General features: G+C 37.3%; 1 long non-coding RNA gene across 2 annotated transcripts in view; it reads left to right on the top strand.

The window, feature by feature from the left end:
• Positions 324-15,507, top strand: part of LOC110260334 — a 163,072-nt gene continuing 147,888 nt past the window's right edge. For both annotated transcript variants that reach the window (XR_002343455.1, XR_002343456.1), the window contains exon 1: positions 324-466. This is a non-coding gene — a long non-coding RNA (uncharacterized LOC110260334). The remainder of the gene's footprint in view (positions 467-15,507) is intronic.

Below are 15,507 nucleotides of genomic sequence, written 5' to 3' on the forward strand. Positions count from 1 at the left end.
CTCACCCGGCAGTCAGCGGTCGCTGTTTGAGAAGTTGCCCGTTTTGCAAGGTGATGGCCCACACTCCTAAACTCCATGAGGCCCTGATGGCCCCATAAATGGATTATTCAAACACTGTCTGTCTGAGAAAGCTCCCATTCACATCTCCGGATATCTTTAAGAGGCTGGCGTGCATACATGTGAGATGTTCAGACACGGTTTCCGATGCAAAGCCGCCCTGGGGCACCGCCCCCGGAGCTCCAGGTACCAAAGGCGGCGCCCTGGCGGCTGCCATCTTGGGAACTCCCGCCTTCCCATGAGTCTTAGGGTTCTGCGTGCGCGGAGGCTCCAGTGCGGAAACCGGAGGGGTCCTAATGACTAGAGGTAGGAGCTTGCACTTTTCAAGATTTCTAAATGCATAAAACGGAGTAGGTGACATGAAGAACTCAGAAAATGAAGAGACGTTAAATCTTTATCCTGACCTAAGGTAAGGCAAATCTTAACCTATTTTGATACCATTAAATTGTTAAGTGCATAAAATCGGGGCCAGGATTAAATAAATCTGGGCCGCAAGGCTGGTTGTTTGGAGGAGGGGAATTGAAGGTTTCAGCAAATCCCCCGCTGTCTTCTCTATGGTGATGTCTGAAATCTCATTAAAAATTTTTTGTTCGTGTTTTTTTTTTAATTTTCATATTAAAATTAAAACATTCCAAGAATGCACCAACGTAATGATAGTAAACAGAGTCACAGGATATTGAAGGCTACTCCGATAGGTTTTTCTTCCCCCTTTGTGTTCTTTCTTTTTTAACTTTAGAACCCTTTATTCAAAGTAAAGTCACTGCTGAAATTCAGAGTGAATAAAGGAAAACAGCAAAGCTGCTCTAGTGTGTAACAGCAGCAAAGCAAATACCTATGGGTTCCATGGAATATGGTTTTTAAAACCATCGATTTACTCCAACACATCATATTAAAAGAGGCTCTTTTGCATAACCCCCTTTCCTCTAGACTTGGATGGGTTGAATGCTGATTCTGCTTCTTAGTCAGAATTGGAAAGAGGTCCCCCCAGACCTGATCACTCTGCTTTGTTCCCAGTTGAAATCGAGGAGCTGGGCTTCCTATCTTAATCCCATTCCCTTTCCCCACCCCATTGCATTTCTTCGTTTTGTTCTTGTAACATCTTTTTCCTTCACTAGATGATACCTGTATTATCTTTAGCCCAACTTACTGAATTTGATATTTTCTACTCATAATACTTCACATACTACTTTTCACAGCCTAGGTATTTCAAAAATGTTCAATAAGTAGATTTTACAGAATTAAATACAGGTCCACAGAAATTAAGCATTATTCTCTCTTTGGTAAAATACAAGGTCAAGACTCAATTCTTGGCATGCATTTGGGTCTAATAAATAGGATATAAGGATGCATGGTTGGATGAATGAACAAATGAACTAGGTGCTAATGTATGTGAATGTACCTTGTGAACCATAAACTACTTCACAAATATGAGTTCTTATATAGGTTGTGTGGTTTTTTTCTAGCTCTCCCAATCTGTTGCACATTTACTAAATTTTGGCAAATTCAAGTAAAGCCCAGGAGGAAATCTGTGGCATGTGCCTCAGGGGAAGCTGTGAAGGGAGGCATAGAGAGATAAACCTAAGGGGGTATGCAGAGCCCAGGGGCCTGGAACAGAGGGCTCCCTGACTGCTAACAATCCAGTTCTCACCCTTGAATTTCCAGTGATCAGCAGTAAGCAAACATGAATGTTTTAAGCAGCTCGTAAATCTTCCCGGAGCCTGGGTGCTGAATAAGTCCTAGGAAAGTGGTAATGGTGGAAACAGGATCTCTACTCTGGAAGTAGCTCCTTTCAGTGCCAGCCTTTGCCCCTGTTAGCTGCGAACACGCATACCCCAGCTGCCTCAGTGAGGCTCATATCCCAGTAAAACAGGGCAAATAGAGAAATAGAGACCAGGAAGGGAATCTGTCATCCCTGAATTTCCCAGTTGGGGGACCCCTCAGGAGGCAGTGCCACCCCTTTCAAGAGTTCCCATGCTGGAGCTCCGTCCCTTAGGTCTGGCAGCCCATGAGGTCTTGGTTGCCAGACTGAAGGGGCAGACTGGAGTTGTTCAGCTTCTGCTCAATAACCCGAATGGAAGAAGAGAAAAATCCCTACAGAGAAAGGTTACAGTGAATTCAGCTGGGGAATCTAACCTGAACTCACATCAGGCAGGTTTCTTGTACTAAATTTTGATGACGGGAGAAATACACCAAAATCTTGTTGAAAACATTTTCCTTGTTTGTGATTGTGTCTAGGAGGTCAGTGAAGTTCAGAGTGACCTAAAACCAGGGATTCATAATCTAAGCAGAGCTGGACCTCTCTTCTGCTGTTGCCTGTAGCTTTCCATGTATTGTGATTATTTCTCTATGTGCCTGCCCAGGATGGAAGGGACTATATCTCATTTATCCTTTAGTGGCTCATTGATAGCCACGGAGAAACAGTAAGCACTCAGTATGGACTTTTCCCAGTAAATTTTTGTGTTTTTCCACTTTTTTATTGAAGTATAGTTGGTGTACTATATTATATAAGTTACAGGTGTTCAATATAGTGATACACAATTTTTTAAAGTTATACTCCATTTACAGCTATAAAATAAAATACTGGCTATATATTATAGTTCTAAAATACTGACATATTCCCTCTGTTGTACAAAATATCCTTGTAGCTTATTTTTATACAGACTAGTGTATAGCTCTTAAAATTTGCCCCTCTCTTGTCCCTCCGCCCTTTCCTCTCCCCAGTGGTAACCACTAGTTTGTTTTATCGGTGATTCTGTTTCTGTTTTGTCATATTTGTTTGTTTGTTTTATTTTTTTATATTTCATGGGTAAGTGATAATATACAGTATTTGTCTTTGTCTGACTTATTTCACTTAGCTAATACCCTCCAAGTCCATCCATGTTGCTGCAAATGATAAAATTTCATCCTTCTTTATGACTTAGTAGTATTCTGTTGTATATATGTACCACATCTTCTTTATCCATTCATGTGTTGATGGACACGTAAGTTGCTCTCATATCTTGGCAATTGTAAATAATACTGCCAGGAACATTGGGGTGTGTGTATCTTTTCGAATTAGTGTTTTGGGTTTTTGTTTTTTTGTTTTGATATATACCCAGGAGTGGAATTAATGGGTCATATGGTAGTTCTATTTTTAGTTTTTTGAGAACCCTCCATACTGTTTTCCATAGTGACTACATCAGTTTACATTTCTACCAACTATGTTCAAGCATTCCCTTTTATCAACATCCTTGCCAACATTTGGTCTTTGTGTTTTTTTGTTGATAGCCATACTGACAGGTGTGAGGAGATACCTCATTGTGGTTTTGATTTACATCTCCCTGATGATTAGGGATGTTGAATATTTTTTCAGGTATCTATTGGCCATCTGCATGTCCTCTTTGACAAAATGTCTGTTCAGGCTTTCTACTCATTTTTAATTGGGTTATTTGGGTTTTTTATGTTAAGTTGTATGAACTATTTATATATTTGAGATATGAACCCCTTTTTGGTCATATTATTTTCAGACATTTTATCCCATTCATTTGGTTGGCTTTTCATTTTGCCAGTGGTTTGTTTCCTTTGCCATTCGAAAGCTTTTAGGTTTAATTGGGTCCCATTTGTTTATTTTTGCTTTTATTTTCTTTCCTTTAGGAGACATCCAAAACAATATTGCTGCAATTTAGGTCATAGTGTTCTGCCTATGTTTTCTTCTAGAAGTTTTATAGTTTCTAGTCTTACATTTAGGTCTTTAATCCATTTTGAGTTTATTTTTGTATATGGTGTTAGAGAATGTTCTAATTTCATTCTTTTATATATAGCTGTCCAGTTTTCCCAGCAACGCTTATTGAAGAGACCGTCTTTTTTCCATTTATATTCTTGCCTCCTTTGTCATAGATTAATTGACCGTAAGTGTGTGGGCCCAGTAAATTTCTCACAGTGATCCCATTGATTTATTTAACAAAGTTTATTGCCAGGATGTAATTTTTTTGTCATTATAGATTTAAAGAACCTATGCATGCTATGGTCATATCCACAGTAGCATAAGATGAGAAGTATTGGAAGGTGTTATGGATCCAATGCACCACACCTTTCAATACTTCATGTTGGATTGGTCTGCCTTGAGGTAGATCCTTCTCCTGGGCCAATCACCTAAGGCTAAGGGATGGAGTTATAAAAATGGCCTGAAGGGGAAGTTAGGGATACTTGTCAGAGAAGGAGAGTAGAGGAGCCTTCAGACAACTCAAAAACGTGTCAACTACAGACCCAAAGTGTATGTGTATACATAGGTGCATCTTGGGACTAGAAATTCATGCAGTTTGCTTAGCTGGGATAGTGTGTCTTGTGTGTAAAATACTGTTTTTTGAATGCTTTACTAAATCTCAAAATGCAGTCAGCTTCTTCCCTCCTCTTAGTTTCCATATTGCCCTGTATACCCTTTTAACATAACCATTAGCAAATTGCATTGCAAATATTTATTTAGAGATTATTCCCCTCCATTAGACTGGGATCTCAGGAATTAATGCATCTTTGTCCTATCCTATACCCTTTCTTCCTAGCACAGTGCCTTGGAGATACAATAATGAATGAAACAAGATCCTTTTTTCAGATAGCTTATAATCTAGTGGGGAGGTCCTATTGGTTAAAAATAAAATTAAAGAAAGTATAATCTCAATGAGTTAAAATAAACAGAAGCAAATTCAGTGGGATTTCAGAAAAGGAACGTCAATTCAGATTTGTTCAATCTAGAGAAGAGGTTGCCTTTAATCTGTGTTTGCAGTGAAGGGTAGGATTTCAACAGTCTTGGAACCCTTTAAGTCTGTACCAAGATCCATTCATTTTAGCCAAGGAAACATGCTCTCCTGAGGAGTGTCCTGGCCTGCTCTGATGGCTCCAGTATTGAGGCAGTGTTACCAGAAGGAAAAACTGCCTGTTCATTAAGGGTGAATTAAACCCAGCTACCTTTCCCTAAGCCCCCTGTTGGGAATCACCTGTATTTGCTACTGCCTTTAAAGTGATCTTGTCAGGTTGTTTAGGCCTGTAACGTGACTGATCTTTACAGTTGTGTTTTGGGGCAGGAAATGGTCAGACCCCACCCTGAGCACTCTGTCTTTTTTAACAAAAAGCAAAATCCATCATTCCAACAATGAATCTCTTTTCTCGGTTTAAAGGAACATTTAAAAACAGAAAATCCATATAAGATGCTCAAAAAACAAAACAAAACAAAACAAAAACAGTTATTTGTAAAAATTTGGCTTTACTGAAAATTAGTCTCAAGGAAAACAGCCCAATTTAACCTTCAGTTCTAGAAATTAATGGAAAGCATTGTATTTATGGATAAGAAAAATTGGGACTATAACCTGGTTTATGAAACAATTTATTTCTAGAAGCAAGAAGAAATTTTATGCTTTAAGACATAGATGTTCTTGATTGAGAGGAAGTAAGGCAAGGATTGCTACAATTCTGTTGAAAACTAAATATAAACATTTTTTCATTAGTGTGATTATGTCAGTTGTAGCCTTCTGGCTGGATGTAGCATGGAAGGTAAGATTATACATTCATGAAAGTAGATTTCTTTTTTTTTTTTTTTTTCCGAAAGTAGATTTCTTGAAGGAATTGAGAATGAGTAAGTTATTTGAAAATTAAGTCTCAGTATAACCTGCATTATTCCTAGAAACTTTCTTAGGCTTTTAAACAAATAGGTTATTCCTATATACCCCATGTCACCCTTAAGCAGGTAAAGAGAAGAAGCTGCAAGAGAAATATAAAACCCTTTCATGGAAGCACTAAAATTTTAGGAAAATCAAACATGTAGCATTTTAAGAAATGAAATAGTGACATCAGTATACATATCATGGTGTAAATTTTGAGTGAAATTGACCTTCAGAAATTGCTTAATCTCGTTTCTTGCCTCCCAGTAGTTTAGCCTCTAAGAAGACTTAATTACCTAGATAATTTAGCTATTTTATTTCCACTGCTTTGGGAGACAAAATGTAAATTTCACTTCAATTAAAAAAAAAAGGGAAAAGAAGAATTAGTAAATTCCCTATGCTATTATAAAAATCGGCCCTGTGTATCTCAGTCTTATTGGTTATATAATTTTATAACGTAATGGAAGAGTATTAAAATCAGTGGACTAGGAATGCAAAAATAAGGTTGTTTGGGATTTATTTCCTACAAGAAATCACATTGAATGCTTTGGAAAGATTCAGTAAAATCATTAAAAAAAAATGCTGTGGGCAAGACAGTGTGGAAGATGTAGGAAATTTCTGTGAAAACACAGAGGGCTTCTGCACTCAAATTGCTTTAAAAGTGTACTTAAATTCTCATTACATTTTATGGAAACTATAAATGGAAATGAGAGATGTTGCTTTTTGGTGACACAAAACTCATACTCAGGGATTCAAACTCAAAGAAAAGGTCTTGGCCCTGCATGAAAAGATTGGCACATAAATAGTCATTCACATGTTTTAAATTATTATAAAATGCATAAGGTATGTGTGTATCACTTTTTATGATTTCTCACTTTAACTGGCTTTTTTGACCAACACATTAACTACTGGTTTCAACCGCACTGGCTAAAGATGACTTTTAGTGAACTATTTTATATAGCAGTTAGTAAAGTTGGAGTGCTCCTCCTTTCTTAAGGTGGTACAAACCAGACTTTGAAAGTATATTGGGGGGGAGCTTTTAGAAGCAATAAGGTATCTATGCCTTAATTAAAACATGGCCATGAAATCTCTTACAACTTTGTCTGGCACAAAAGCATATTGAAATAGATGGATCATGCAGTACACATCAACTTTTACCAGTATCCCAGCTGTCTAAGATAAAGACATGGGTGCCCTTACCATCCCCATACCTTTCTTCACTCTTTTCTCTCTCTCCCAATCCTGTGTCTTCTACGCCTTTCTTTCTTTATTTTTTTATCTTTAAAAAAGATTCCTTTACCTGTCTTTCTCACCCTCCACCCTATATGTCTTTTATTTTACAATGAAAAGAAGTTGTTAAAATTTACATTCTGATCTATTATAAAGTCAGTTGATGTTTTACCTTTAAAGCAATTGTAAAAATGGAAAACCAACAGATAATATTATTGTGAGTCTATGACTGATGGTTGCCAGATTAAGCAAATAAAATTATACAATCCCTAATTTGAATTTCAGGTAAACAACAAATTTTTTAAATATAAGTATGTTTCATGTAATATTTGGTACATACTTATACCAAAGGAGTGTTGTTTATCTGAAATTTGAACATTTGTGGTTTGTGTGGTAAACTGCCTACAAGGTAATGCCCTGTGCAAGGATTGTACTTTCTTCATCAAGCTAATGCCTCACTCCTGGGCTATTCCAAGGAGAATATTCCTGGATTCAAAGTCAAATAGATAATCTTTTCTTAAATGCCATCAATTATTGAAGCTGCAGTAGATTTCTTATTTAAAATCAATCCAAGTAAACAAATGTTTTTTTTTTCAGGACTCAGCATTATCATACTCTTGTTCTCTTTGGCCGTTCTGATCATATGATAGATTTTATGACTCCTCATTTTAAAAATAAAGAAATTAAACTACTTGTGTATTTTTCACAAACACACTTTTTGTGTATTTTTTTTTCATGAAAACACTTCAGGAAACAACTGTTAAAGTGATATTTTATAAACATTATTTAATAGTCATTCATCTGCTTAAACCCTTCTCTGGCTTCCTTATTCACTTCCGGTATTATACAAAATCCATTAAATGGTCCACAAGGCTGCCCTTCCGTTTTTCCTTTCAGCTCTGCCTGCAATGCTATTTTCATTTTGTTCATGATCTTCATACTGTTTTGTTTATGGAAACTCAACTGTTCGTCAGCACCATCAAATTGTTCCCTCTGCCCAACGTATCACCCTACCCCATTGCCATCCCACTTTACTCCACTAATTCCTACTCCTTCTTCACATCTCAGCCCAAATGCTGAGATCCTTTGACTTCATGTCACATATATTTATTTATTTATTTATGTGATTATTGATGTCTGTCCTCCCTAGCAGAGAAACTGTAAGCATCGTGAAGCTAAGAACCATACCCTGGTCCTCTACCATATGCCCCCATCATAGCATGGTGTCTGGTATAGAGTAAACATTATATAGATACATGTTAAATGTACAGATCTGATGAATGAATGAATAAAGAGTGGTTGCAGGATAAGGGGGATATTGTTTTCATCACCACTTTACAAATTAGAATAACTCAGTTTTGAAGAAATTAAGTAACTTGTTTACTTAGCTCATGAATGGGAGTCAGAATTGAAATTCACATCTGTCCACTATCTCTTTAGTTTTCTATTACTGCTATTCTCTAAAGTTCCTTCGTATTCCAACAACTCCTGATTATATGATTTATAATCTTTTTCATGAGACAGTAGATAGGGAAAATAATGATATTAATTTTCATAGAACATGTTTTCAGACATAAGCTCTGTGTCTTGGAGGAGTTGCAGAGGAGTGGGAATGGCTTGTGGTTTGGGGAAAGGGAGGGGCTGACGAGCCACACAGCCACCAGAGACAGCACCTGGAACAGAAGAGAGTTTTTGCCCACACACTGAGTATCTGGCTTCCATATGGATCTTGGGCACACATTTGTTTTTGTAATTTTCCTCCTCCTCATCCTTTCATTCACCACCCTCCTTTCAGAGGAATTTAAGGATAGGCTTTGTGCTTCACTGCCTCCTTTTTCCTTCTTCAGCCCGACCCTCTCTTTCTTTTCCACAAACAGTGACCAGCAGTGACAGACTTTTCCTGTGCTTAGAATCAAAGGGGAAACGAATTCCAACTGATTCACTCAGCACCCTTCAGCCTAGACACCTGGGTGTTTCTGCAGCTTTGAGGTAGAGCCCCATCTGTTTAGTAGGACAATAGTAGCTTAATTCGACAACTCCAGCCAACTAGAAGTTCTCTCTGTTGAACTGTGCTTATCTGTCCAGTGATCTACATTTTGTAGGTACTCTCTGGAGGATGTAGTACTGACCAGTTCTGTTATGACAGGCTAGGGAACTCTTGTCTTATTGGCAAAAGCCACCCTCTGCCTTAGGGAGGGCAACTAGGCATTTCATGACCTTCGTTTTAGGCTTTTCAAGAATTAACAAAAGATTCCCTTATCTTTTAAAAATAGACTTTATTTTTTAAGCAGTTTTAGGTTCACAGAAATATTGAGCAGAAGGTAGAGAAATTTCCCATGTACTCCCTGTCTCCGCATATGTATAGCCTCCCCCAATACCAACACCCCCCCCACCAGAGTGGTACACATTAGTTATAGTTGATGAACCAACCTTAAAACATACTTATCAACCAGAGTCCACAGTGTCCATTAGGGTTCACTCTTGGTGTTATAACTTCTGTGAGTTTGAACAAATGTATGATAACTTGTATCTACCAGCATAACATCATATAGAGTAGTTTCATTGCCCTAAAAAATTCTTTGTGCTTTTCCTTTTCATCTCTCCCTCCCCAATATTTCCTCCCTCTAAAGGAAACTTTTAGACATTTTCAGAAAATAGTAATTGCCTCCTTCATTCTATAAACTGAGGGTGGAGTCTAGGATGGTCTGTCTTCTATTATCATTCTTATTCTTCAGACAACATACTTGAGCTAGATAAGGATAGTTCTGTAAATGGATCCAGGTACATCAAGGAACACATTCCATCAAACAGATGCTTTGAGGAAGACACCTGCCTCCATCTCTCCACAATATGCGGGGTATGGGACCTCTGAAAAGGTCAAGGCAAGGTTGCAGCCAAGATGGTTTCTGTAGTACTAATGTCTAGTCTTTGTTCTCACCCGAGCTGTTCAGGATAAAAATGCCAGAGCTTAAACTGAGAGTAGAAAAATATGGAATGTGAATTATCGCCATTTGTTTATAAATTAATAGAGGGAGGGATCACATCCCTGTCTTCCTTTCAGCTTTACTGCTTTGTTGTTATAAACACTCCCTGTTTCTCCATGTGTAAAGATGATATATCCTTTCCCTGTTGGTGTTAGGCATGGTTATGTTGCTCGCCCTGACTGATTAAATATGGGCAGAAGTGTTATGTGCCACTTCTGAGGAAAAAAAGTGTAAATAAGAGCCATAAAACAATATTCACTGTTATTTCTACCGTAAGACTAGGACCACCCCTGAAAAAAATCATCCCTTCAGCCTGCATCCTAGAAAGATAAGGTGGAGCAGAGCCATAGATGGTCTACAATGGAAACAGTTTGAGCAAAAGCAAATGCTTGGTATAAGTCAGTGAGATTTGGGAACTGTTTGTCATCACAACATAATTCAGTCTGTATTACCTGACCTAACTGACCTCTCTGAGCTTGGCCCAAACTTGGGCATAATTATATCCATCTCCAAGGAAACACATAACACTGGGAGATATTGAAGCCCCAAAGCAAAAGATACTGAGAGTAGCCTACTTCTCATATGAATGGCAATATCTATAGCATTTAAGCATACTGAAAAAGTTTTCTGTGTGGGGGATGAACAGCATGTAACTGGCATAATTTATAGATAGTTGTATTTCTAATTCTTTCATGTATTCCAAATCAGTTTGTCCAATATAGAACACCGGGGAGTAGTCCTAACCCCACAGTTTACCAAGGTCTGGCAGCAAAGGCGGGAAGTAAAGGTATCAGAAACAGGAACCAGAATATGAGAAGGGACACCATGGAGTTGAGTTAGCCTGGATTGGAATAAGTTACAAAGTTTTCCAGGAACATTGTACCCTGTGGATAAAGGACAATTACAAAATCAAGTACATTCCAGATTCCACAAAGTAGAATTGGTAGAAAAGTAAAGCAACATGTTTCTGTTATGTTTCCATCACTGGCCTAAATCCAAAGGAGATTCAGTGAAATAAATACATGGTTCCAAAAACTGGAGGAGTTCACTATCTACTTAGGGAGATGAGTAAACCAAACTGTCAAAAATGTTTTATTGAAATATAATATTCATACAGAGAAACACATTATAAGATTAAAGGATGAAGATTTTTCACGCACTCAGTACACCCTGGGTGACACTGAGCATCGTATCAAGAAACAGAAATTAGGAGTTCCCGTCATGGTGCAGTGGTTAACGAATCCGACTAGGAACCATGAGGTTGTGGGTTCGGTCCCTGCCCTTGCTCAATGGGTTAACGATCCGGCGTTGCCGTGAGCTGTTGTGTAGGTTGCAGATGCGGCTCGGATCCTGTGTTGCTGTGGCTCTGGCATAGGCCGGTGGCTACAGCTCCGATTCGACCCCTAGCCTGGGAACCTCCATATGCCGCTGGAGCGGCCCAAGAAATAGCTAAAAAGACAAAAAAAAAAAAAAAAAAAAAAAAAGGAAAGAAAAAAAAGAAACAAATTATCCATCCCCAGAACCACTCTCATGATTCTTCCCAGTTTCCTCCCAAGGGTAACAGTTATCCTGACTGCTAATAGCACAGATTCATTTTTCTTGTTTTTAATCCATATAAATGGACTCCTACAGAATAGGTTATTTCATTTTTGGCTTGTTTGGTTCGGTGTTAGGTTGGTGAGCATCATTTATATTGTCCAGTCTAGTTGTAGAGCTGAATATTAGCCCATTCTCATTGCTGTGTAGTAGCCCATTGTGCAAAATATCATGCTTATTTATTCAATCTATTATTGATTAGTATTTGGTAGTTTTCTCTTTAGGGCTATTACAAATAATGTTGATATGATAATCCCAATATATGTCTCTGGTTAACGTATGTATGTATTTATATTTTGTAAATGTATAGGATTGTAGTCACTGCCCCATAGGTGTTGGTTGTGATTATGTGGAGTCTCCCTCTGTGAGAACTGTAAGGCCACATCTGACCTTAAAAGAAATGACAACATGATTAATATCTTCCATTGGCAAGGGACAGCAATAGTATGCATGCCAAATATTTGGAATTCCAAGTATTATTCAATAGTTGAATTAGTTCATCCAGTAATTGGTTCCAAGTGTAAAGTTAAGGAACAAGACAGAGGAAGCAATTCCAGAAGTCATGGAGCAAAAGCTGGAAGAAAAAAAAAAAAGTGATTCTGTCTTCCTCAATTCTCTCTTAGTTCTTTCCTTCCTTTTTCTTAGTGCAAATGGGCTGTGTGGTTGTTTTGAGAGACTAACAGTAATAGGATATGACTGCTAGTGTAACTCCCAAGTCTCTAAGTGATATCAGCCTGGGTGACGTAGACTACAGGATATCAATGAAGATGACAGCTGGGATGGGAAAGTGGGTAGGTGTAAGTATGTTTTAAAGTAAAAAGAACCAGTATTAAGATTAGAGAATAATTCATAGTATAAAAAGAGAAAATCAACAAAACAGAAAGGGTTTTCTTTAAAAAGATAAACAAAATTGACAGGTACTTAGCTAAATTGACCAAGAAAGAAAAGCCAAATTATCAAAATCAAGAATGAAAGAAAGGACATCATAGCCAACCTTAAAGAAATGAAAAGGATTGTAAGGGTATGCTATGAATAAATATATGCCAACAAATTAGATAACTTAGATGAAGTGGACAATTCTTAGAACAACACAAATTACTAAAACTGTCTCAAGAAGAAATAGAAAATGTGAATAGACCTATAAAAATTTAAGATATTTAATTAGTAATTTGAAAACTTCCCACAAAACAAAAGCCCAGACCCATATTCATTTCACTGGTGAATTATATCAAACATTCAAATAAGAATTAATATAATGTTCATAAACTCTTTGAAAAACAGAAGAGGAAGGATCACTTCCTAATTCATTTCTATGAAGTCAGTATTGCCCTGATACTAAAAACATGCAAAGATATCATGAGAAAATAAAACTATAGATAAATATCATTTATGAATGTGGATTCAGGTATCTCCAATCAAACCAAATCCAGCATCATTCAAATAAGACTATACACCATGATTTATTCCAGTAATACAGAAGTCAATCAGTTACATAAATTCATATTTATGGAAAAAAGAATGAAAACCACATGGTCAACTCAATAGATGCAGACAAAGCATTTGGCAAAATATATCACCTTCATTATGAAATCACTCAAAAAACAGAATAAAAAGGAACTTCTTTTTTTAAAGGAACTTCTTCAACATGATAAAAGGCTTCAATGAAAGATACACAACAGTGATCAGCAACAAGACATGCGTCTGCTTTTACCACTTTGTTCAGCATTGTACTGGAGATTCTAGTCAGGATAACTATGTAAGAAAAAGAAATGAAAGGTGCCCAGATTGGAAAGGGAAAAATGAAACCATCTCTGCCTGTAGATGATGCAATGGAATAAATCTTAAAAGAATTCACCAAAGGGGGAAAAAACAAACAAACAACCTTTTAGGACTAAGAAACATTTCCAGCAAGATTGCAAGATGCTGGATCATTATACAGAAATTTATTGTAGGAGTTTCTCTGTGGTCCAGAAGGTTAAGGATCCAGCATTGTCACTGCTGTGGCTTGGATCCCTGCTGTGGCACAAGTTTGAGCCCTAGCCCAGGAACTTCTACATGCTGTGCAGCCAAAACAGAACAAAACACATGCACACACACACACACACACACACAACTATTGTATTTTCATACAGAAGCAGTGATCAATCCAAAAATGAAGTTAAGAAAACAATTCCGTTTTTAATAGAATCAAAAGGAAGAAAATACTTAGGAATAAATTTAAGAAAGAAGTTCAAAACTTGTACTAAAAACTATAAAACATCAGTATAGAAAGTTAAAAGATCCAAATAAATTGAAAGGCATCCTGTGTTCATGGATTGGAAGACTAATACTGTTAAAATGGCAATGCTCCTAAAATTGATCTACACACTCAGCATAATGTCTGTAAAAAGCTCAGCTTTGCTATTTCCAGAAATTGGTAAACTGATCCCAAAATTCACTTGGAAATTTGAGGAACTCTGAATAGCCAGAATTCAAAAAGAAGAACAAAGTTGGAGGACTAACACTTTCTGATTTCAAAACTTGTGCGTATCTGCATGACCCAGGACAGCATGGTACTGGCCTAATGATAGATATATTAAATCAATGGAATGGAAATGAGACCACAGAAATAAACCCTTCTGTTTATAATCAGTTGATTTTCAACAAGGGTACCAAAACAATCTAATGAGGAAAGAATAGTCTTTTCAGCAAACAGTAATGGGACAAGTGCATTTCCACATGAAAAAAAAATGAAGCTGAATCTCTCCTTCGCATATGCAGAATTAACCCCAAATGGATTTATAGATACAAATGTTGGACTTACAGCTATAAAACTCTTGGAGGAAAACATAAGAATAAATCTCTATGACCTTGAATTTTAAGCAACACCCAAAGCATAAGTGACAAAAGAAAAAATAGATAAATTGAACATCAAAATTAAAAAGTCTGTGCTGCACATGATACCGTTAAAAAAGTGAAATGCAACTCACAGAATGGGAGAAAATATTTGCAACTTACATATCTGATAAAGGATCAATATCCAGAATAGGTAAACAATTCTTATAATTCCAGAATAATGGAATAATTCTTACAAGTGTTCGGAATAGGCAAATCTATTGAGATGGTAGATTAGTGATTGCCTAGAGTTGGGATTAGAGAGTCGGAGGAAACGAGGAGTGACTCCTGATGGATTGAGGGTTTTTTTTTAGGTTGTGGACAATGTTCTAAACTTAGATTATGGTGCAGTTTGCACAATTTTCCAAATATCTTAAAACCATTGATTGTACATAGGTAAAATTTACAGTATGTAATTTATATCTTAATAATTCAGAGTTGCCATCGTGGTGCAGTGGAAATGAATCTGACTAGTATCCATGAGGATATGGGTTCAATCCCTGGCTTCACTCAGTTGGTCGGGGATCCGGCGTTGCCATGAGCTGTGGGTGTAGATCGCAGATGCAGCTCGGATCCTGCATTACTGTGCTGTGGTATAGGCTGTCAGCTATAGCTCTGATTCGACCCCTAGCCTGGGAACCTCCATATGCCATGGGTGCGGCCTTAAAAATCAAAAATAAAGTAAAATAAAAATTCCGTTTTTTAAAAATGAAGCATATTTATGATGCTGATTTAAAAAGCTGTTTATACAGAGGAAAGGAAAGTGCAGTCACCGATAAAGCTTGAAGCAAATGCATATTGTGTTAGAAACAGTTAATCTGATTTAATAGGGTCACATGAATTCCAACTCATAGTACATATGTGGGGTCTCTGGTAAGGAGGGGCAGAACATATAGAACAAGGTACATAGTTTTTTTGCTGAGTGCACATCTAATCTTTGTACTCAGCTCCAAGATTTCTGAAAGTCTTAAAGAGCCATTGAATTTTTTAAATAACTTTTCATAAATAAGCAGTTTATCGCCCAAATCTGCCAAGACTGCCTCTTTCCAGATGGCAGGCAGCAGCCTGGGTTGGGCCGATTCTAAGCCTTTAGAAAGGCCCTTCTCTCTGCTCTCCACCACCTACACATCTTCCAA

Source organism: Sus scrofa, chromosome 4 (assembly GCF_000003025.6).
Source record: "Sus scrofa isolate TJ Tabasco breed Duroc chromosome 4, Sscrofa11.1, whole genome shotgun sequence".
In the NCBI taxonomy this organism is placed as follows: domain Eukaryota; kingdom Metazoa; phylum Chordata; class Mammalia; order Artiodactyla; family Suidae; genus Sus; species Sus scrofa.